The sequence below is a fragment of the Pleurodeles waltl genome, chromosome 4_1 (assembly GCF_031143425.1).
Source record: "Pleurodeles waltl isolate 20211129_DDA chromosome 4_1, aPleWal1.hap1.20221129, whole genome shotgun sequence".
Lineage (NCBI taxonomy): Eukaryota > Metazoa > Chordata > Amphibia > Caudata > Salamandridae > Pleurodeles > Pleurodeles waltl.
Genome location: NC_090442.1, coordinates 757,063,970 through 757,089,776, shown reverse-complemented (window position 1 = coordinate 757,089,776; position 25,807 = coordinate 757,063,970).

Sequence of the window (25,807 nt, the reverse complement as noted above, 5' to 3'; positions counted from 1 at the left end):
CATTAGCATCATCTGGTGGAGGAGCATTGGCACCGGAGCAGGAGGGAGCTGCAACCCACATGGCCCAGGATGGTGAATGTATGGAGTCTGAAAGCACCAGTGGGACGGAGGGCGAGGGGAGCTCCATAACGGGGACAGGAGGAGACACCAGCGACAGCGACTCCTTCTCTGATGGGAGCTCCCTTGCGGTGGCAGGCACCTCTGTGCCCACCGCAACAACAGGTACAGCCGCCACCCCCCCTACCGGCACCGCCCACCCAGCAGCCCTTCAGTGTGTTTCCCGTGCCCGCTCACCCAGGAGGGTGGGCATCTCCTTCGCCCCAGGCACCTCAGGCCCTGCCCCAGTCAGCCCTGCTGCCCTCAGTGAGGAGGCTATTGACCTCCTGAGATCCCTCACTGTTGGGCAGTCAACCATACTGAATGCCATCCAGGGTGTCAAGAGGCATTTGCAACAAACAAATGCATACCTGGAGGGCATTCATTCTGGCGTGGCAGCCCAACAGAGAGCATTTCAGGCTCTGGCCTCAGCACTGATGAAAGCCATTGTCCCTGTGTCCAGCCTCCCCCCTCCTACCTCCACTACCCAGACCCAATCCCCTCTACCTCAGCCTATCCCAAGCACACCATCAGACCAGCATGCACACTCATCAACACACAAAAGTGGCTCAGGCAAACATAAGCACCACACATCCCACAGGCACTCACACAAGCACCATACCCATGCAGACACACCAACACCCACTGCCTCCACTGTGTCCCCCTTCTCCACTTCCTCCAACTCCCTCCTACTCTCGTCTCCACTCACACCTGCATGCACTACATCCTTAGCCACTACCTCCATCACCAGCACGCCCATCACCACACACCACTCACATGCAATCACCACCCCCACTACCATGCACACGTCCCCTGTGTCCTGTCCCAGTGTGTCTGTGAGCCCTCCTCCCAAAGTACACAAACGCAGGCACACACCCACTCAACAGCCATCCACCTCACAACAGCCTCCACCCCATGCACCCTCACCCAAACCCTGCAGACGTACACCTCCTACAACCACTTCCTCTTCCTCCACTCCCAAACCCCCTCCATCTTCCCTTCCCAGTGTGTCTACAAAACCTTTTCCTAGCTAACATTGACCTATTCCCTAAACCCCCTGATCCTTTCCCTATAACCAGGATGTCCAGATCCCAGCCTAGCACCTCAGCCACAAAATCCTCGAGCACTGTGGTCCCTGCAAGTCCGGGAACATCGAAGGCAGCACCCATCAGGGCTGCCAGTGTGCCACCTAGTGAGGCCGAGGATCACCTTATTCCCCCACCTGCCAAGGTGAAGAAGGGGCTCACATGCCGTAGGGAAAACCCTCACCAACCACCCAGCAAGGCCTCATTCAAGACAAAAGAGGACAGTGCCAAGGTCCCAGCAGCGACTTCCAAGATGGGGAAGGGACACAAGGCCAAAGAGAAGTCAGCTCAGGGCACGGAGTCTCACGGGTGAGGGACTGGTGTCACCCCTTCTGCAAGACAGAAAAGCAACCTGTACGGCGGTGGCCACCCCCGCAACCACCGCCACCTGCACGTCTGCTGCCTCTGCTACAGTCACCAGCATCATCCCCAGTGGGCAGCCGTTTGAGACTGCAGGAGACTTCCTGGTGTCTCCCTCCACAGGTGCTGACACCTGCACCACTGGCAGCATCTCCACCCCAGACACCGTCACCTGCCCTGTGACGTGCCTAGCCACTGCCACCACAGCGGACACCAGCAGCATCCCCAGTGGGCAGCCATCCGAGGCTGCAGGAGACGTCCTGGACCCTGCACACACTATATGAGGCACGACAACCAGCACTGGCAGTACCAGCAATTGGCAGGCAAAGTCACCACAGGGTGGAGTGTGTCTCTGCCTCCATGGAGTATCATGCTACCTGTTCCCAGAAAATCTTGTGGCTCAGACACCCAGGTGAGGGAATGGGAACTGCCACACCCCAGGTGCAGCACTTTGGGCACCAAGCCCCCTCCAGAACCAGTGGAGAACTGCATCCCGTACCCCAGTCCTTGGCAGGATGAAGCATTCTGGGCAACAAGCCCCCTCCAGAACCAGTGGAGTACTGCATCCACTACCCCAGTCCTTGGCAGGATGAAGCACTCTGGGCACAAAGCTCCCTCCAGAACCAGTGGAGAACTGCATCCAGTACCCCAGTCCTTGGCAGTACAAAGCACACTGGGAAAAAAGCCCCCTCCAGAACCAGTGGAGAACTGCATCCACTCCAGAGACTGTGGCTTTGCACTCCACAGGAGCAAGCAGTGGGCATGGAGCCCCCTCGTGGAGCAGTGGCATTGTCGCACCATCTGGCTGAGGTGCCCCCTCACCTTCCCCCTGAGGTGCCTCTGTTCTTTTTGACCTGATGCCCCAGCAGTGTCCTCTCTGTTTTGAGGCAGGTGTCATGTGTGGGCTTCGCCCATGTTTTTAGGGACTACTGGTCCACGGACATGTAATGGAACAGTATACGGACTTTTGTACTTGCTGTAAATATTTGTATGTAATGATCTTTTAAAGTTATGTTGGCCTATCTGGATTTTCAATGGTTACACTTGTTACAATCATTTCATTTGGTCCTTGCATTCTTCCAGGGGGTTACAGGGTGTAAATGTAATGTTGATGCATTTGTTTGTGTGTCTGTTGTTGTGGGTGAGAGGTGGGGATGTTGCGTGTTGCGTGTGTGTGTCACTCTCTTTTTCCTCCCCCCCTCCCCTGTGTGCTAGGTGCAGTACTCGCTGTGGTCGTCGCCGCTGTCTTTGATGTCCCTGGTAGAAGAGGAGGTAAACCAATATTGGTAACACCTGTTACTCAGGCTCCATGGCGTCCTGGTTCCTCGTTGGGTGTCGAGAGGTGAGTGGTTTCCGTTCCACAGGTTGTTTCCGCCGTGCTTTTGATGGCATTGGTACTGCCCCGGAAAAGCTGGCAGATTGGTGCCTTGTAATAGTGTGGGCAGTACATTGTCTTATGCCTGTCTGTTGGCGGTGACCGCCGCGGTGTTTGTTGCTACTGCCGTGACGGTTGGGGTGTTAAAGGAGCTGTCTGTGTTGGCGGTTTCCGCCATGGTCGTGATTAAATTTTTTTACCGCCGGCCTGTTGGCGGAATTACCGCCGCTTTATCACTGACCGCCAGGGTTGTAATGAGGGCCTGAATGTGACGACCAGGGCTGGTCAAACTTTGGGGCCTGCCGGTCTGGCACACCCCCACCCTAGATTCAGTGGCTTGCTCCCTGTCGGGGGCGCTCTATTCCCCCTATCCTGCAGATTGATGTAACCTAGTACAGGAACCTCTGGGATGGCAGTCATCAGAGAGAGCACCTTTGTGCCTATGTATGGTGGGGAGGTGCAGAAACTTGCTTGCGGGTTCTGGGTGGTTGCATATCAGGGACACCTTGAAGAGGGCCCATGATTCCAACAGTGCCTCTCTTTTACCCTTCTTTCACTGTACAAATTTTATTTGAATGTGTGTCTTTGTGTGTTCTATTACGTTGGTGTCGAAGGTTTCCCCCTCTGGCCAGGGGAACACGTGTGCCTTAGCATGTACATGCCATTCACAGCAGAATTTAGAATTTATCCAGCTTTTTAGCCTTCATAGGATATCTAGTTTGCATGTGGCTTAATGACAACTCCATTATGGGTTGGGAACTTCTTTTAAGGGACTGATATAGTTCTAACTTTCTTGAGTTTTAAATAATCCTAAATTCTATTCTGATTGAGGGAGAAATATGTACACAGGATTATACGGGCAACAACTATTAACTCAACTTTAGGCAGAGATGCATCAAACAGACTTTTCACAATGCATAAAACAACTCATGTGAAGAGCCACAACCTGAAAGAAAGTGCAATGGTTAATTGCAAACAATATGAACCATTTTTTTTAGCAGCAGAATAGCAGCAATTTAATAATGAAATGTGAGAGAAAGATAGCAACTAATATTAAATCATTTAACGAGACATAGCATTTCAACATGAAATATAGTTACAATAGTTTATCAACACCACAACATCAACAATGCATCAATTTAAAACCACAATGGAAATAAAAAAGAAGACAGATAAAAGTGGCAGGGAAAATACAATGATTTTGTCAAAAAAATAAAACCCTTAGCCCGCTCCGAGGCTCTGCGTGGTAGATGGGGCCAAGTGAGCCCGATAGTCTATTAATATCAGATCAGAGACAAAGATAGCAACAATTTATGCAGAGAAGAAGGAACAGCTCGATAACTACAGGCCTTCTTCAGCCATGCACAAGCTACACCTAATCTCTAAGATCCAAATATTTCCTTAATGTCCAAATTACACTCTATGGGCCAGATGTAGCACACAGTTTGCATGTCGCAAACAGCAAATTTCACTGTTTGCGACGTGCAAACTGCACTTGGCAATGCACAAAACCCCTTTTGCGATTCGGTAACTTGGTTACCGAATCACAAAACGGGGTTGTGAGTCGCAATTAGGAAGGGGAGTCCCCTTCCTAATTGCAAGTCGCAGTGTAATGCCAGATTGCTTTGTGACTGCGAACGTGGTCACAACGCAATCGCAGTTAGCACCCATTCGCAAAAGGGAAGGGGTCCCCTTGGGACCCCTTCCCCTTTGTGAATGGCATTACACCCTTGCGAGTCGCAGATGGTGTTAGGGACACCATCCTACATTCTGAATTGCGACTTGCAAATTGCGAGTCACTCTGACTCGCAATTTGTGGGTCGCAATTCAAAATCTACTTACATCTGGCCCTATATCACTCTCAGGGGTAATGCATACCATATGTGTCACACCCAGCAATCCAAGCGAATAACACCTCTCACTTTTTCATTTTCTACCAGAGTTAAAAAATTGATGGCGCTGAGAAAACTCTTTTAGATAAAAAAATAAGATTGAGGTTTTGGCCCTATATCACAACCAGGGCCTATGCGTACCATCTGTGTCATGTCCAATGGTCTAAGTGGTACCCTGTATCACACCCAAGGGTCAAGCATACCATCTGTGTCAGCCTAAACAACACTTTTACTTTCTCTAGCCGTGTGGTGACTATCATAAAAAGGTGACCTCTGCTGGATCACCTCCGAGACCCGCTTGCGACTACTCAGTTCAGACACATAAAATGTGCAATATATCAGATTTCTGTCAGTGGCAGAGCACTTAGGTTAAATTTTTACATGTCTTCCTAGTTTGCCATATGCTAAATGCTGGGACTAAGGGTCAGATATAGGGGGTCATTACGACCCTGGCGGTATAAGGCGCTTACCGCCGTGCAGAAGACCGCCAATACACCGCCACGGCGGCATTAGACCGCCACAGCTATTATGACACACATCACGGAATCCGCCGAAATTCAGACACCCACACAATACCGCCACACAAAAGTTCAGCGATAAACTTGCGGAAACACATCCTCCACCTCCACGCCAACAGAAACACGCCCATGCTATTACGACCCACAAATCCACGCAGCGGTCTTTCAACTGCGGTATTCCATTGGCGGTACACACCGCCGCGCTCAAAATACACACACATATACAAAACACCGCCACATTGTACATTTCGAAATACACACACCTGAGACACATACACACACCACTCCCACACACCCAACACAATATAAAACACACACCCACATCACCCACAAACCCCTACAACCAGAAATTCTGAGAGAAGGCGAGAGAGAGAGCACAGAATAGACAACCCCATCACACAGAGGCACACAACACCATCACCCACACAACATCCAAGCACAAAACACCACATACCACTACACTCACCACACTCATCACCACATACACCACCCCACACATCACACACACCACCCCATGTCACGCCAAAGACACCCCCGCTTCTCCGAGGAGGAGCTCAGGGTCATGGTGGAGGAAATCCTACGGGTAGAGCCACAGCTATTTGGCACAGGTACAGCACACATCAATTGCAAGGAAGAATGTAGCTATGGCAAAGAATAGTGGACAGGGTCAATGCAGTGGGACAGCTCCCAAGAAATAGGGAGGACATCAGGAAGAGGTGGAACGACCTACGGGGGAAGGTGCGTTCAACGGTATCCAGGCACCACATCGCGGTACAGCGGACTGGCGGCGGACCCCCACCTCCTCCCCCTCAACTAACAACATGGGAGGAGCAAGTCTTGACCATCTTGCATCCTGAGGGCCTCGGAGGAGTCGTCGGAGGAACGGACACTGGTAAGTCAAATCTTAACTATCACATCCCCCACCCTACCTGAATGCTATCACACACCCCCACCCTCACACCCTCCCCTATCACCCAAACTACTCACTAATGTACTAAGAACACCAACTACACATCCCAACCCCAAGACCTGCATGACGCAACTAACCATGGACACTCATCACTAAAGCATGCCCACTGCACATACCCAGAACACCCCCCAACCATCAGCACACAACCCCACACACAGGAATGCCTGCACTGGGGTTCACGCACACCCAACCATTGCACACCATTACACACACACATGCAATAATCATGTACTTATACCCCCGCAGGAACCCAAAGGAACGTCACCACACCAGAGGGTCCAGACAAAACCACTCCACCCCCAGAAGAGGCCCACAGTGACGAGAGCAGCTCTGCCCTACTGGATCTTGATGACCAGCCCGGACCATTGTGGGCCTCAGGACAGTCGGTTCCCCTCACACAGGCACAGCCCAACACTGACCTTCCACCCTCTGGTAACACCAGCACAGCACCCACCCAGCGGGCCCAAACCTCCCTACCCAGGACAGGTCAATCAGCGGTGTGTCCACCACTACAGGGCACCCAGGCTAACCCACCACCCCAACAACAACATGGACCTGGGGGCAGTGGTAGTGGGCACACGGTCCAGGGGACGGAGGCACAGGAACACAGGGGAACTGGCAGGGCTGCTGTGCGACAGAGGGAGGACAGGCCAAGGGAACCAACTCTCCACGAGGCCCTCTCCTCCATCATGGGAGCATACCCCCACTCCCAGGAGACGATGGCCACGGTCCTGGACAAGTTGCAGGAGACCCTGCGTCTGCAGGAGGAGCAGTATTTGGGGTTCAGGGAGGAGCTCAGGACCATCGGCTCCGCCCTGGGCACCATCGTAGGGGTTCTGACGGACATTCAAAAGACCTTGAGGTGCACCGTGGCACTCCAAGGGGCCCCTGACACTAGCCACGACGATGAACTGCCTACCACCTCCGCTGGCGCTAGTGGACAGGACGCCCCACCACAGGACCACCACACCAGCACCCCATACCCTGCAGACGGACAACCACCACGCAAGCGGGCCCTGAGATCCAGGAACAGGACAGAGTAAGATGGCAAGACCACCACCAGTAAATAAGACCACTCTGATTGTCCCTCCACTGTCCCACTTTGTTACCCTGTCCAAATCGGAACTGCCCCAGCTCCACTTCCAATGGGCAGATGTGCATTGTACCTGTGAGACTAATAGACTGGACTCTGCCATGGACATTCCTCCACCATCACCCCTCACCATTTTACAACCCCCCTTCATTTTTAGCACTTAAATAAACACACTTGAAACACTAAAAAAACTGGAGTCAGTCTATGATTTGTATTTTTCTATTATCAATGACAGTGTCATAATGGGTTACCCATTGGAAGGCTAACATACCAATGTCACACATCACAAGCCCTTCAAGGATGCAAGCAGTTGACACGTAGGTTACCACATTTGTGAAACTGAAATGGAAGGGGACAACTCAGTTAACAAATAGTGAGTGAAATGTCGGTACAGGATAGAGGTAGACGTGTGAAAGTTAATGTAATGTTACACCGGAAAATGTACTCACCTGAGTTTCACTGGAAATATTGCTGTATGACTGACTCCCTGTTGTCGTTTTCTTCTTCCTCAGCTTCATCCTCATCACTGTCCACAGGCTTCACAGACTCCACAGCTGCAACAACACCGTCATCTGGATCATCCTCCTGCAGAAAAGGCACCTGGCATCGCAATGCTAAATTAAGGAGCATGGAGCAGGCGATGATGATGTCGCACACCTTCTTCGGTGAGTAGAATAGGGACCCACCTGTCATATGAAGGCACCTGAACCTAGCCTTAAGAAGGCCGAAGGTGCGTCCGATAACCCTCCTAGTCCGCCCATGGGCATCATTGTAGCGTTCCTCTGCCCTGGTCCTGGGATTCCTCACTGGGGTCAATAGCCAGGAGAGGTTGGGGTAACCAGAGTCCCCCAGTAGCCATACATGGTGCCTCTGGAGTTGAGCCATCATGCTGCTATTGCGCAGGATATAGGCGTCATGCACAGAGCCAGGGAACATAGCATTTACCTGCGAGATGTACTGGTCAGCCAAACAGAAAATTGGAGAGTGGACGACGGGACCGTGTCAAGATTCCTGGTGGGACAACAAGGGAAATGGGATCGAAGGCGATTGGTGAGTCAGTTGTAACTCCAAAAAAGGTGGGGAAGGTGCAGAGGAAGTCTGCCCAGCCTGTTGTGAGTGTCACGGTGGAGAAGTGCGCCATCTTTTGCAGCGGTCCAGACACAACCGCCAGCACCGTCGTCACTGGTCCAGAGCCCACCGCCAGAGTCACAGCCCAGGAGGGCCCAAGTATCGTCACTGGTCCAGAGACCACCGCCAGAGTCACAGCCTAGGAGGGCACAAGTATTGTCCCCCTAACAGGCTGGGCAGACTTCCTCTGGACCTTCCCCACCTTTTTTGGAGTTACAGCTGACTCACCAATCGCCTTCGATCCCATTTCCCTTTAATCTTCACCTACAGGTTTGACCTTGCCACAATCCAGGAACTATGTACCCAATTGGAGCCAGACCTGATGTCACCAATCCGCCATCCGACTGGAATCCCCCCTGACGTGCAGGTGCTGTCAGTGCTCCATTTCCTTGCAAGTGGGTCTTTTCAGACAACAGTGGCCATGGCATCAGGGATGTCCCAGCCTATGTTTTCAAACGTGTTGTCCAGAGTGTTGGCTGCCCTGCTGAAACACGTAAGGAGATACATCATTTTTCCTGAGGTGGAGGATTTGCCTACAGTGAAAGGTGACTTCTATGCCCTTGGACATATCCCGAACGTCATAGGTGCCATTGATGGGACCCATGTAGCTCTGGTCCCCCCCGCAGGAGTGAACAGGTGTACAGGAACAGGAAGAGTTATCATTCGATGAATGTCCAGATGGTCTGTTTGGCTGACCAGTACATCTCGCAGGTAAATGCTATGTTCCCTGGCTCTGTGCATGACGCCTATATCCTGCGCAATAGCAGCATCCCTGATATGATGGCTCAACTCCAGAGGCACCGTGTATGGCTATTGGGGGACTCTGGTTACCCCAAACTTTCCTGGCTATTGACCCCAGTGAGGAATCCCAGGACGAGGGCAGTGGAACGCTACAATGATGCCCATGGGCGGACTAGGAGGGTTATCGAACGCACCTTCGGCCTTCTTAAGGCCAGGTTCAGGTGCCTCCATATGACAGGTGGGTCCCTATTCTACTCACCGAAAAAGGTGTGCGACATCATCATCGCCTGCTCCATGCTCCATAATTTAGCATTGCGACGCCAGGTGCCTTTTCTGCAGGAGGATGATCCAGATGACGGTGTTGTTGCAGCTGTGGAGTCTGTGGAGCCTGTGGACAGTGATGAGGATGAAGCTGAGGAAGAAAAAAACGACAACAGGGAGTCAGTCATACAGCAATATTTCCAGTGAAACTCAGGTGAGTACATTTTCCGGTGTAACATTACATTAACTTTCACACATCTACCTCTATCCTGTACCGACATTTCACTCACTATTTGTTAACTGAGTTGTCCCCTTCCATTTCAGTTTCACAAATAAGGTAACCTACGTGTCAACTGCTTGCATCCTTGAATGGCTTGTGATGTGTGACATTGGTATGTTAGCCTTCCAATGGGTAACCCATTATGACACTGTCATTGATAATAGAAAAATACAAATCATAGACTGACTCCCGTTTTTTTAGTGTTTCAAGTGTGTTTATTTAAGTGCTAAAAATGAAGGGGGGTTGTAAAATGGTGAGGGGTGATGTTGGAGGAATGTCCTTGGCAGAGTCCAGTCTATTAGTCTCACAGGTACATTGCACATCTGCCCATTGGAAGTGGAGCTGGGGCAGTTCCGATTTGGACAGGGTAACTAAGTGGGATAGTGGGGGGACAATCAGGGTGGTCTTATTTACTGGTGGGGTCTTGCAATCTTGCTCTGTCCTGTTCCTGGATCTCAGGGCCCGCTTGCATGGTGGTTGTCCATCTGCAGGGTATGGGGTGCTGGTGTGGTGGTCCTGTGGCGGGGCGTCATGTCCACTAGTGCCAGCGGAGGTGGTAGGCAGTTCATCGTCGAGGCTAGTGTCAGGGGCCCCTTGGAGTGCCACGGTGTCCCTCTAGGTCTTTTGAATGTCCGTCAGCACCCCTACGATGGTGCCCAGGGCGGAGGCGATGGTCCTGAGCTCTTCCCTGAACCCCAAATACTGCTCCTCCTGCAGACGCAGGGTCTCCTGCAACTTGTCCAGGACCGTGGCCATCATCTCCTGGGAGTGGTGGTATGCTCCCATGATGGAGGAGAGGGCCTCGTGGAGAGTTGATTCCCTTGGCCTGTCCTCCCTCTGTCGCACAGCAGCCCTGCCAGTTCCCCTGTGTTCCTGTGCCTCCGTCCCCTGGACCGTGTGACCACTACCACTGCCCCCAGGTCCCTGTTGTTGTTGGGGTGGTGGGTTAGCCTGGGTGCCCTGTAGTGGTGGACACACCGCTGATTGACCTGTCCTGGGTAGGGAGGTTTGGGCCCACTGGGTGGGTGCTGTGCTGGTGTTACCAGAGGGTGGAAGGTCAGTGTTGGGCTGTGCCTGTGCGAGGGGAACCGACTGTCCTGAGGCCCACGATGGTCCGGGCTGGTCATCAAGATCCAGTAGGGCAGAGCTGCTCTCGTCACTGTGGGCCTCTTCTGGGGGTGGAGTGGTGTTGTCTGGACCCTCTGGTGTGGTGACGTTCCTTCGGGTTCCTGCGGGTGTATAAGTACATGATTATTGCATGTGTGTGTGTAATGGTGTGCAATGGTTGGGTGTGCGTGATCCCCAGTGCAGGCATTCCTGTGTGTGGGGTTGTGTGCTGATGGTTGGGGGGTGTTCTGGGTATGTGCAGTGGGCATGCTTTAGTGATGAGTGTCCATGGTTAGTTGTGTCATGCAGGTCTTGGGGTTGGGATGTGTAGTTGGTGTTCTTAGTACATTAGTGTGGAGTTTGGGTGATAGGGGAGGGTGTGAGGGTGGGGGTGTGTGATAGCATGCAGGTAGGGTGGGGGATGTGATAGTTAAGATTTGACTTACCAGTGTCCATTCCTCCGATGACTCCTCCGAGGCCCTCGGGATGCAAGATGGTCAAGACTTGCTCCTCCCATGTTGTTAGATGAGGGGGAGGAGGTGGGGGTCCGCCGCCAGTCCGCTGTACCGCGATGTGGTGCCTGGATACCATTGAACGCACCTTCCCCCGTAGGTCGTTCCACCTCTTCCTGATGTCCTCCCTATTTCTTGGGTGCTGTCCCACTGCGTTGACCCTGTCCACTATTCTTTGCCATAGCTCCATCTTCCTTGCAATTGATGTGTGCTGTACCTGTGAGCCAAATAGCTGTGGCTCTACCCGTAGGATTTCCTCCACCATGACCCTGAGCTCCTCCTCAGAGAAGCGGGGGTGTCTTTGGCGTGACATGGGGTGGTGTGTGTGATGTGTGGGGTGGTGTATGTGGTGATGAGTGTGGTGAGTGTAGTGGTATGTGGTGTTTTGTGCTTGGATGTTGTGTGGGTGATGGTGTCGTGTGCCTCTGTGTGATGGGGTTGTCTATTCTGTGCTCTCTCTCTCGCCTTCTCTTAGAATTTCTGGTTGTAGGGGTTTGTGGGTGATGTGGGTGTGTGTTTTATATTGTGTTGGGTGTGTGGGAGTGGTGTGTGTATGTGTCTCAGGTGTGTGTATTTCGAAATGTCCAATGTGGCGGTGTTTTGTATATGTGTGTGTATTTTGAGCGGGGCGGTGTGTACCGCCAATGGAATACCGCGGTTGAAAGACCGCCGCGTGGATTCGTGGGTCGTAATAGCATGGGCGTGTTTCTGTTGGCGTGGAGGTGGAGGATGTGTTTCCGCAAGTTTATCGCTGACCTTTGGTGTGGCGGTATTGTGTGGGTGCCTGAATTTCAGCGGATTCCGTGATGTGTGTCATAATAGCTGTGGCGGTCTAACGCGGCGGCGGCGGTGAATTGGCGGTCTTCTGCACGGCGGTAAGCGCCTTATACCGCCAGGGTCGTAATGACCCCCATAGTCTCTTACCCATTGACAGTAGCTTCAGAATGGACCTCTGCCATGCAATTTAAGCAGCACTCTCAATCAATTGTGTCATCTGCTCACCTCTTTTGTTGTGCAGATGTGGATCCGTACAGGTGGATTCATCTTCATTCGGCAGCAGGCGGGTTCGAAAAACCAATCTCTTCTGGCTGGATCACCAAAATGTTGCTCAAATGTGGATTTACGTTACAAAAATGAAAGACAAGAAGCGTTTGCAAAAACAAGAACAGCGGTGGCCAGGGGAGCAGTTTGGAGTTGGGGTCTGATGACTGTCTCAATTTACATTAATTCTGAGTGCCATCATATAAATTTCTCGAAGCATCATAAAAAAATTCTATGCATTCTTTGGAGAAAGGAATCCAGGCCTAGTCACTGAGTCATAAATCTGACCATCTGTTAAAGTGCGCAGGTGGGTCTTGACCTTGCATGGACATAATGTGAGACAGGAGGTAACATATCCACATGTCCGGCATGGGGAGTGCATGATCACTGTGTGTTGTGTGTATGCTGTGTTCTGATCGGCTGAGTGTTCCTAACTTCATGTGGCATCTAACTGTTATGATGTTTTGGGAATATGCTCTCCTCCAGACGAATGGGGGCTAATCTCCTAGGACCATTGTGGTGGTGCTGTCTATCTGAGGGATCGATCTCATTTTTCCTGTTTTCATGTTTGTTGTCAGACTACGTGTCTTTGTCACACCTTTCCCCAAATTGCCTTTCAGATCCATTTATTGAATCCCTAACCCCATTCCCTCAGACTGTGTAATTTATTGAGGTGTGACATGCCCTGTAATCTTTCAATCAGTTGCTGCAGGCCTAGGTCACAGGGCTTGCCTGACCATGTATTTCTAACTTGAGATTGATGAGAAGATCAAATTGGGTGGATTGAGTAACAGTTATGTAAGTTTGTTGCTATGCATACACATATCATGGCAGACATTGAGATCATTTTTATCAATATTAACAGACACCCACCTAGATGAACTCCAGTTGTTGGATTAATCAAAGGATTATTCTTCACAGGCAACTAGATTGAAAGAAAACACAGAGTTAGTGGGTTATATTAGTGATATCATAATTTTAGAAAGACTAAGAGCAGACTAACACCATGAGGCAACAAAGAAGACCTAATATAACAAAAACTAGAAATAGTAACTTCTTCTGAGCAATGGGGAGCTAGTATTTAACTAAACCTAATCGTACAAAATCTTAGAGTAAGAAGAAGTTAACTCAGAGTCACTAATGGACAAGGTTATGCAACACAAGGCCTGAATGATGAAGATGACGAAGGATGCATGGGTGGGTAAATGGGACCAGTGTGGGCTATTGCTCAGGTAATAGAAGATCCTGCAGTGAATTGGTGTAACTTTCACCACATCAGTCCCACTGAGTGTGTGAACCATTTATGGTGTAAAATTAAGTCACGTCTTGATAATTCACACAGCCTGGGGGAATAGGGTTAGGGATTCAGTGAATGGATAGGAAGGTCGATTTGGGGAAAGGTGTGACAAAGCAAAAACTACACAATGCCAATATTCAACAGGGCAATGAGCAGCACACCATCATAAATCTGTTGTGGAAGGAAATGAATTAATGGGTATGACACAGTTCAGTTAAATGCATTGCAAACAGTCCTTCAGCCCCAGAGTCCCAAGTTATTATATATTTAAATGTGTCATCTAGATTTGAAAAATGCAGATTATGGAGGAGAGAAGTTAACCCACACAGTTTAAAAAAATGAATGTTAACAGAAAAATTATACCGTATAGCAAAATTGGGTGGTGCATCTGCAGTCTTCTTTTGGTAACCATCACTGTTGTGTACCTAGCTCAACTGGTCTGGTAGGTAAGCGGAAGTATGGAGCTTTTACCTTTTATTTGTGCAGGAGAGGAGAAGGCCTGCTGATAGTAAAACAGAAATTGTATTGTAGAGTCAAGCTGAAGGACTGTAGGAAGGCAAGCTTTATGAGGAGTGTACCCAGAAGACTGAGAGGCAGGGCAAGAACATAGGAGGAGTTTCACATCTGAGAAAGTAGCGCAGCACACACACCCATCAGCATTTCCCACATCAATACACCTTTCTCCAGTCCACAGAGCTGAGTATTTGCCCTCAGAGCCACCATCTAATGGTTTCACTTTAAAGTTGATGACTTACTTCTTCTGGCTGTTGAGGTAGCCCTGCCCTGAGTCCTTCCATCCTCCTCCTGACTTAGAGAAACTCTATCCCAGTCCCGACCCATGCGAGATAGACTTATAGTGCATTGCTGTTGAAGAACAACAAGTAGAAAAACAAAACAGGTATAGTTTGTTGAGTAGATTTGTGTTTGTTCACTAAAGCAACTGGCCGGGTCTCTGAAGAATCAGAAAAAAAGGAGTTGGACCCTGCAGGTAAATTTCGCTAAGGTTTAAAGGGCTAAACAGCTTTAGGAAAAATGATCACTCATCAGACCCCAAACATTGCAAATCATTGAAATCAAGTTCACTAATTAGTTGAGCACCCTCTGTCTGTCACCACATAAATGATCAATCATCACTCATAGTCACTCAATAATAAATCATCTTTCATTGGTCCCTTATTTACCTCTTCCAATCCAGGCACAGCTGAAAGTACGCAATTGTATCTCCTCTTTGATGCAAGCAACACATTAGAGTTTGGCAGTCTTGTAAATTAATGATCCTCTGTGGCAGCCCTGCTAGGTGATACAAAAAAACAATAGGCCTGAGAGGGAGGCAGGCATTGTCTCCAATGTCTTGAAGGGAGTGGGAGGTTTCTTGAGTGTACACTGCTCCAACTCCAGTCTGGCCATGCATGTGACTAAACATGGTAGGGTAACATAAATCATAATGTTTCACTTCCTATGTCTTTTTTTTTTTTTACAAAGAATGAAGATAAATAATTAAAATGTACTATGGTGGCATACTCAGTCAGGGAAGCAGAGTTCATCCTCAAACTCAGGTGGCTCATCCAGAAGATGGTCAGCTAACACACTTAATTCTGGCCAATCATCCTCCTTTTCCTCCTGTGCAGTTTCAGGAACAGTATAATTGTGTGGTATGAAATGTTGGTTCATTTTGTTCATAGGCAATCTCTTCACATTTTGAGGTGAGGTACTAGTCATTCTCACTGTGACAACTGCACCAGCTGCACTGAACACATGCTCAGCAGACACACTGGCTACCAGACTAGCCACATACTTTATTGCAAGCCTTCTGAACACTGGCCATTAGTGCATCTGTGCATACTAATGCACCAATACGTTTTGATCCTCACAGACCTCTTTTGAGTCATTCAGATGCTCTGCAAAATCCTCTGTATGGTCATTGCTGCTGCCACTTGCTCGACTTATTTTGCTTTTGCACTGGACTTAAGACCTACCACTTGAAACCAAGCCAATTTTGAGGTTGGGGTTGATTCTTCTCTTCCTGTAGTTGAGATTGTTGCTGGTGTTCTTGTTGCCGGTGCTGGCTGCCGTGAGACAAGAGTGACCTCTCTGGAGTTTGAAGGTGGCAGCCCATAACTTCTGCCAGGAAGTATGATGCTAGTAATTGCTAGCCGTTCTTCTTTTAGGTCTCCGGCTTGCTCAACAATCTACCCCTTGTATTTTGAAACATTGTGTTCAGAAAAAGGAATGAAAGTGGCCAGAATGTTTATGTACCATTGATTATGTTGTGTGGCACAGATGTCCTCTTTGAATAACATGATGTCATTTTGCAGCCTTTTATTAACAGTCAAGCGAAGGAATAAGCTCTCAACCAAGGCCTGTGCTTCTGGGTTTTCATTCACACCCGTGAGTGCGAACCTTTCAGACACCATTCTTAACTGGTGCTGTAGCAGATACAATAACAAGATTACTTGGCCCATCGTACTGTCCTCCTTGCTAACTTCCTGTGTGAAAACCTCAAAAGAGAGCAGCATCTGTGCCAGGCATTTATCTAGGCCACATGTGTCCACATCCATGGTCATACTTTTGCCAATTGCATCCTCTCCTTTTTGAATGACACAGTCATTGATCTGTCTTCCCTGCTCAAACAGACTTTATAACATGGAATAGGTCGAGTTCTAATGTGTAGGCACCTCCTGTATGAGGGCTTTAAGTGGCACTCTATTAGCATGCTGAATAATCATCAACTGCTTCAGGGATTTGAAAGAATGACCAAAATGAGTGCAGATTCTCCTACAGGTCAGTATGTTGCTAACTATGGGGGTCATTACGACCCTGGCGGCCAGCGGTAAGTTGGCGGTATCACCGCCAACAGGCTGGCGGTGTTCCGCCAGCTATTATGACAGTGGAGGAAAAGCCACGGCCATATCGCCGGCCCCTCCACTTTCCCGCCAGGTTTCCGCCTGGCGGTCATAATCCCCAGGGCAGCGGTGCAAGCACCGCTGCCCTGGGGATTATGAGTCCCTGACCGCCAGCCTGTCCGTGGCGGTAAACACCACCATTGAAAGGCTGGCGGTAAGGGGACTTGGGGTGCCCCTGGGGGCCCCTGCACTGCCCATGCACTTGGCATGGGCAGTGCAGGGGCCCCCAAGCATAGCCCTGTCACGCATTTCACTGCCCGAATTTCGGGCAGTGAAATGCGCGACGGGTGCTACTGCACCCGCTGCACATCAGCATTGCCGCCGGCTCTATTACGAGCCGGCAGCAATGTTGATGTGACATTTCCGCTGGCCCAGTGGAAATGTCATAATAGGGAGCCAGGAATACCGCCGGCAATGGCGCTATTCTGTCTCCCGCGGCCTCAGCGGTCTTATTGCAAGACCGCCGAGGTCGTAATGACCCCCTATGTCTTTTTAAAAAAAAAAAGTCCTGCACAACCAGGTTGATGCAGTGTGCCAAACACAGAACCCAAAAAAGCCACGCTCTGACATGGCCTTGACTACATTACTGTGATTGTCTGTGGCAACAAATCCAATTCTGAGAATTCTGGGTCGCAACCATTCAAACACTATGCTTTTAAAGTCTTCCAAGATCTTTGGAGCTGTTTAGGATTTCTCAGTGGCAAACATGGCAACTGGTGCATGTCACCTAAAACTCTTAAAAGTATCTTCAGCTCTCAGGTTTGTAGATAGCTATTGCCTAACCCCACAAAAGAGGTCCAGTTTGGAGTGATAGACATGCAACAGCAACTCCGGCAAAATGGGTTCGACTTGGAACCTTCCATTTTAGGAAGATGGCTGCCACAAATTCTAAAACTCCCACTCCTTTTAAAAAACAGAAACAGAGAGGGTCCAGCACTCACATTTTAGCCAGATTTCCATTGTACAAATGGGCTGTTGGATGGTTGCGGTCTTAGGACTGCTCTTGTCTAAACAATCCTGTAATAGTTGCCTGAACTTTCTTCTTTTCTGGGGCCACTGATGCAGGCAATTTCTGAGAAGTTGAAGGTGGTAGATGCAATGTGCATCTTGGGGCAGTCACTGTGTGCTGTGGTGACTCCATCTGACTCTAATGCCATTTTGAGGATACTGAGGCGGCTGATGCTGGCAAACTGCTGGGGACAGGGCTGCTTTGTATACAGATGGCATCCTCTTCTTCACTCATGACCTCCCATGCTGATTGCAGCTGATGATTCCCCACTCTCCTCACCTTCACCACCACCACCTTCAGCAATGTTTTTAAATTGCTCTTCCTAACAAAATTGCGTGATGATTTTTCATATGGGTTATTTGGCCTCCAGTACCATAGTGTGAACCAGGCTTACCTCGACAAACACTGGTTTGGTAAATAGAGCATATTGTAATGTTATCCTCCTGCTTACTGATTGAAAAAAAGGTCCCTAACTGGGTTGAAGAGCTTTCTTAGTGTTCCAGTACCATTTTCTGAAGAAGAACTGGAGGTGAGTGGATGAGTCGCTGATTGCCTCTCTACAGTTCATATTTCTTTTGAGGTAGAGGTTGATGCAGGTCTCAGCAGGGGCCTTACCAATACGGGAGCTGGTGGTGATACCTGGTCCACATCCCTCGGAGCAGGTTGAATAAGAGGCGTAATATCTCTCTTCTCTGCGTCAGCTTTCATAACAATGACTGTCTTGTAGTCATCCTCATCATCCCCTTCCATAATTCTAAGGCTTTCAGGAACTTTTATTTTCCCTTGCCTTTCCTAGCATCTCTTGGACTTTGCCGTTCTCCAAACCATTTCCAGATCATCATCAGAAGGGGTGCTTGGATAAGATGGTGGAGTACCCATCCTTTTTCTTTTGGTGATCTGGTAGCCAATGACACTAAAAGGTTCTTGCACAACAGGAAGCTTAACGTCCTGCTCTGCTCCAACTTCAGAAAGATCTACTATTGCTGTCCACTTTGCTCTGTTTCCTGAAATGATTGGGTACTACTTTGAGAATGGGACAAATCCAAATCAACGTCACGGCGTGTTGGCATTGCCATTATGGCAGTGGCTGACTCACTGACAGATATAGGCTTGGGCTAAGGTTGGAGTGATGCCGTTTAAGCAGGAGTGTTACTCCCAACTTCTTTCCCCGATGTTGGTGCGGCAGACACAAGTTTCCCAAAAGGCACTCCAGTGGTGGAAAGCTGCTTCTTCTCAATGGCCACTTCCTTGGCTGCACCTTTCTTAGAGGCCATCTTAAAGCTGTCAGTTGGCAGTGGCACTGAGCACACAATTGGAAGAGATTGTAGGGCTGACATCACATGTTTTGGTACAGGCCTTCTGGCTGGCAGAACTGTGGGTGATGTCTCTTCTCTTGTACACTTTAAAGCAATTAAGCAATAAAAACATTTAGGATCTGATTACGACATTCGTGGATGAGATACTCCATCACAAACATGATGGATTTCCCGTCCGTCATATTACAAGTTCCAGTATATCCCAAGGAATTTGCAAAACGGCAGGTGGACATCCATCATGTTTGTGACAGATTATCCCATCTGCCAAGATCGTAATAAGGTTCTTAGTGAAACGCTGCATAGTTGCAGTGTGAATTTGTACAGACAAAAACAATATAATTCAGTGTTGTTAGTTACTTAAGTTATTATCCTAAATAATTAACAACAATATATCCAACCATTTTGAAATCAAATCACACCAGCATGAGATTAAATTTATTTTTCATTGTGGATAACAAGATACAGATGCAACTAGTCTTTGCTTTATGCGCATCTATTCTAAGAGGGACACCTGTGGAAGTCAGTGTAGTGCATGAGAAAATAGAATAATCCTTAAAAAATGAAGGCTGGTTCTGCACCTATGGCAGGCAAGGAGGTCCAGGCAAAAATAGAATAATCCTTAAAAAATTAATGATGCTGGTATGTGTGCAGTGCACCTACTATGGCAGGAAGGTGATCCGGGGGAAATTGAATATTACCTAAAAAACTGAATGCTGTTGTGTGGCTGTGCGTCTATGGCAGTCAGGGGGTGGAAGGATCATGGATGGAGGCAAAATGAAAAAAAAAAAAATGAAAATGAATACAAAAATTAAAATTAAAATATAAGAAAAAATAAATAAAATTTAAATAATATAAATAAATGAAATAAACAATTAAAATTTTAAAAAACAAAAATTAATTGCTGATGTTTGTACTACGGGAGTATGAGATACCTATTGGGAGACAAGGAGGGATAGGTGAAAAATGCAAAAAAATGCATGTAATATAAAGCACTGTTCACAATCATACTCCTAATATACATATACTACAATGATCCTCAAGCATGTTATTAAACTGATATCACATGCAAGCTTATGGCAAAAGCACACTGACAGGCTGCACAAAATGGCTGCCGGCCACATGGTCAAACAACAATGGGCAAGGAGGCATGGAGAACAGAACTCATGCAAGCCTATGGCGAAAGCACACTGGCTGGATGCACAAAATTGCTGCCCGCCACATGGTCAAACAACAACAGTGAGCAAGGAGGCATGGAGAACAAAGAACACATGCAAGCCTATGACAAAAGCACACTGGTTGGCTAAACAAAATGACCTCCGGCCACATGGTCAAACAACAACAGCGAGCAAAGAGACATGGAGAGCAAAGAACACATGCAAGATTATGGCAAAAGTATACTGACTGACTGCAAAAAAATGGCCGCCGGCCACATGGTCAAACAACAACAGCGATCAAGGAGGCATGGAGAAGAAAGAACACATGCAAGTTTATGGTATAACCAAACTGTCTGACTACAACAAAATGGCCTCGGGACACGTAATCAAACCAACAACAGCAAGAAAGGAGGTATGGAGAACAAAGAACACATGCAAGCCTATGGCGAAAGCACACTGGCTGGATGCACAAAATGACCGCCAGCCACATGGTCAAACAACAACAGTGAGCAAGGAGGCATGGAGAAAAAAAAACACATGCCAGCCTATGACAAAAGCACACTCGTTGGCTACACAAAATGGCCTCCGGCCACATGGTCAAACAACAATCGCGAGCAAGGAGGCATGGAGAACAAAGAACACATGCAAGATTATGGCAAAAGCATTCTGTCTGGCTGCAAAAAGTGGCCGCCGGCCACAAAGTCAAACAACAACAGCAATCAAGGAGGTGTGGAGAAGAAAGAACACATACAAGCTTATGACAAAACCATACTTGCTGACTACAACAAAGTGACCTCCGGCTACATGATCAAACCAACCACAGCAAGCAAGGAGGCATGGAGAAAAAAAAAACACATGCAAGCCTATGACAAAAGCACACTCGTTGGCTACACAAAATGGCCTCTGACCACATGGTCAAACAACAACAGCGAGCAAAGAGACATGGAGAGCAATGTACACATGCAAGATTATGGCAAAAGCATACTGGCTGGCTGCAAAAAAATGCCGCCGGCCACATGGTCAAAAACAACAGCGATCAAGGAGGCGTGCAGAAGAAAGAACACAAGCAAACTTATGGCAAAACCACACTGGTTGACTACAACAAAATGGCTTCTGGCCACATGAGCAAACCAACCACAGTAAGCAAGGAGGCATGGAGAACAAAGAACACATGCAAGCCCATGACAAAATCACACTGGTTGGCTGCACAAAATGGCCTCTGGCCACATGGTCAAACAATAACAGTGAGCAAGGAGGTATGGAGAACAAAGAACACATGCAAGATTATGGCAAAAGCATTCTGGCTGGCTGCACAAAGTGGCTGCCGGCCACAAGGTCAAGCAACAACAGCAATCAAGGAGGCATGGAGAAGAAAGAACACATGCAAGCTTATGGCAAAACCACACTGGCTGACTATAACAAAGTGTCCTCTGGCCACATGGTCAAACCAACAACAGCAAGCAAGACGTATGGACAACAAGGAACACATGCAATCCTATGGCAAAAGCACACTCACTGGCTATACAAAATGGCTGCCCGCCACATGGTCAACCAAGAAGCAAGAAGGCATGGAAAACAGAGAGCACATTCAGGCCTATGGACACAGCCTACACAAAATAGCCTCTGGCCACATGGCATGGAGACCAAAGACAAACGGTGGAATAAGGCAAACATACTCACACACACACACACACACTGGCCAGACAAAAGTGGCATCATAACACTGACGGAAACACTACCATTAATTCAGCAATGCCAGACACCAAAACTAACTGAGCTGTGAAAATTTTACAGGAAAACACTTCCTCCTATGGCATCAAATCTCACCCCACATATACACTTTTTGCAGAAAAAAAACATAAAATAAAAACAATAACCTAATTTTTTTATTTAATCCAATACCATTCCTGCCATGAATTATGTTTGAATTAAAACAGCATATTCCACATAAATATTTCTTTCATGCACTGATGAATAGTACTGGGCTACTGGTTGGATGGCCCGTTGGCAGACTAGCCCACATAGTAAAATAAAAAGATAGTGCAAATGTAACAAACATGGAGCAAAAGTACTGAACTGTGCAAAATGTTCCTTTACAAAAGGTGAAAAAAGTATTGCAAAAAATAACTAAGCCCCTAATGAAACTCCAGGAAACCAACCACAATGAAATTTAAAAATCAAATGAAAGTACAAAGAATTACTGGTGCACAACCAACAACATCCTTATACAACAGCTTTTGAACTTACTTGTGTGATATCGCAAAAACAAAGTCCCTACATCCAAAGGTATATAATCAGAAGACAAAAAGAGTGATCTTTCCACCTCACAATCCAAGTGAAAAGTGACCAGAAGATGGACTAAGCACTGGGAAGCGCCTGCTCTACGGAAGGAGGAAGTTGGACTCTCTGGGTCTTTTCCTTCCTGTTGGAAAAAAGTTTAAAATAAATCTCTTTCTCACACTAAAAAACAACTTGAACGGTCCATTGGAGTTGAAAATCCAGTTGAAAATGTCTTTTCAAGTAGATCCAGCTGCTTCCCGAATAGAAAATGGGCTTCAGATGCACCCACGGTCGCTTGTACCTATGAGTGGCAATATAATGATGCCGTAACGGCTGAAAGCTGCACTAGTGGGTGCAAAATCTTTGTGCTCTTGCAGGCGACCTGACAATATTGTGTGCCAAAAATAATTCTCACACGAGCTAATGAAAAATAAATTTCACCATGCTCTGGATGGTGGAAATGAGGGAACTCTGCATCACTCTTCAGAATTCCTGAATTTTGCAAACTCCACAAGTGGAGTGAAGTTTTGCACCAGGGCCTATTAATTTTTGGAGCTGTGTCTCACTGCCATGATTTTTTCCTACGCATCATGGCGTCATGAGAGAGGTCTGCTGCTATGTATAATTTCCATCTTTGTGAGTGTGTGGGCCATTATGTTGCTTTGCCGCTGGCACAAGATGTCTGCCTGTTTATGGCAGAGGAGGCAGGCTATGATCGGTCAGGATACCAACCGGTTTTCACTAGAAAGTATACATATCCGATGTGTGCTCTGGAACTCCAAATGATGTCAATAAACCATCCATGCCATCTGTCTCCACCATTTCTGTGGTTCTCATGAAGTGGACATTTCTGCTCGGGTCTTCCACTTCCACTAGCTTCTTCCCCAGTTGCCATATTGACTAACTCCCATCTAAACTTCTCTCAATAATGCATGATCTTTCTTCCAAAACCACCACTTTCCATTCAGTACTATCAACGTCTTTTTGAGAGACATCCAGGTCCACTTGCAGGGATCTGATCTCACTTGAACTGGAATTTGTGTCTTCCAGAACTGAGTGTATGGTTGATTTGATTGAAGCAAATTATCTCATCCAGATTTCCAATGTAATATTGATCGTGGCAGCTTGGTGTGGCTTCTGTTTACTGGCCGCTACTTCTGAAAAATAATTTGGCATGTCGCCTTTCCCTTTGGCAGAGTTGAGAAAGCAGAGATGTCGGTTCAGATGTTGAGTCGCCTGGTCCCTTTAAGTATCTTATAAATGGGGCACAACGATCATGTATGTGGGCCATCATTCATGAGGGTGCTAATGTAGTAGGGTGTCAGCAATGGACTATGGTAGAGTCATCTTCTTTTCCACCCTGAACACTGTGTCACTTAGGAAAAGGAGGTGTGGCTTTAGTGAGCAGGTGGGCTCAGCATCACTGTGCAATGGCCCTTCCGCACTTCAGTAGTTGCTTGTCTTCACCTGTATTTCAGCAGTGGGTATGCAGAGTGATGAGGCAGTAATGCCAGAATTCACATTGCTGCATCATGATCATCATACATTCTACAGGGGACCCTGGAGTAATGGGGTTAGGGCCAGTGCAGTACTATGTTCGATACTGAGGATCAAGGACAATACACTTCTGAAGGTGCACTCGGTTTCAATGAGCTACACTGTAGCAGTATACAGTGTTAGTGCCCCTAAACCTGCCATCTCATATCACGTACCCTGTGTTGTTTATCCCCTGCATCTCACCATAGTATGTGTGCCAGCCACTTAATTCCATGTACAGCTGTGTTTCATGAAAGTGGGCATGACAAGCCTAATCAGCACCTCTCTTCAGTTCCTTACATTGTATATCTCAACACTTGCTCTAGGCATTAGATGTTGGTTGCTCTCTTCCTGGGAGTGCGTTGTTTAGGAGCTGTGGCGTAGCACCTGGGGGACTTCTCATAAGCACGGTACAGCTCTAGCACACCTCAACCTATGCAGCTCCCATCGCCCCATATCACCCTCCTTTGATGAGGCCCTTAGTAGCCTATGGAGTGAAATTGCCCACTCAGTGTGTATCCCATGGCTCAAGGGAAGCAGGGGCTTCTCCTTTCAAGTGATGCTATTCACTGCAACTTTCCCTTCACCTTCAGAATTATATAATTTTCCTCCCTGAGAATCTGGAGCTCTGCTGTCTCCGGTAGTGAGTGTCTGCCTGCCTGTGTCTTCACGAAGGTCAGGTGCCGGGTCTCGAAAAAGAAATACCAGTGTTAGGGCAGCCATCAATGGTGCAGTTTAATTAGGCACTTAGGGCCAGATTACGTGTTTTGGCAGGTGGGAAACCTGACCATCAGATCCATGGTGAGTAGACCGCCATGGACCTGGCAGTCACCCCACCTGCCCTATTACGTGTTTTCCACTCAGACCAGTGAAAAATGTGTGGCAGCATTGTACTTTTTTCCACATGGAGCCGTGTCCAATACTGTTGCACGGGGCCCGACCAGCATCAGACAGTGTGCATTCTGATGGTGTGGGGAGGGGGGACCCAGCACTACCCCCAAAAAAGTTGAGGGTAATGCAGGGGCCCTCCTGTGGCCCCCAGAACTTGTTCTCCACTAGCCTTTTCATGGTGGTTGAACCAATACGAAAAGGCTGGTGGAGAACATGTTTGTAATCAGCAGGGCGGAGCTGACCTCAGCACTGTCCTGCCTGATCACAACCAAGACATCTGTCCGCCTGTCGGGATCAGACATTCTGGTGGACACAGTGATCTCATGGCGGTCCAACTGCCAGGGTCGTAATGTGGCAGTCGGACCACCGAAGCTGCGGAAGTCCGACTGCGAGTCTGGCGGTCTTGAGACTGCCAGACTCGTAATCAGGACCTAAGGCTGTTCTCAGTTGCCTGACCTGAGCACTTTCCCTGCTCAGAGTCACTGCCATCACATATACTCTGTTTTTTGTTTCACATCACTTCTTCACACCCTTTGATGTTGTCCCCTGCTGTTTCCAGGATTGTCTGTAGCCCTGGGATGGAGAATTTCGAATCAAGACACAGGGTGGTTGGGGCAACTTTAGGGGAGCAGGCCATCTTTGGTGAGGTCAGACTCCTCCCCCAAGTGAATGCATTTTGTGGTTCCTACATAGTGAGTTACATATACAAAATTGCAAATTGAATGTACAAATCACACACAAATTTAAAACAGTTGCAAAAAGAATTCCACTTCAAATTAATGCACACTTGAACCAGTTGATAACCAGTCATAAGGTATAAAAGGTCCTTCAAAATGCATTGAGCTCTTTCACTAGCAGCACTGTATGCTATGGTGTGGCTGATGCACATATTAGGAGCTCAGTTGAGGAGGAGAAAGAGGGTTTGTAGAAAAATGATGACTTTGTTTGAACAAACAGATGAG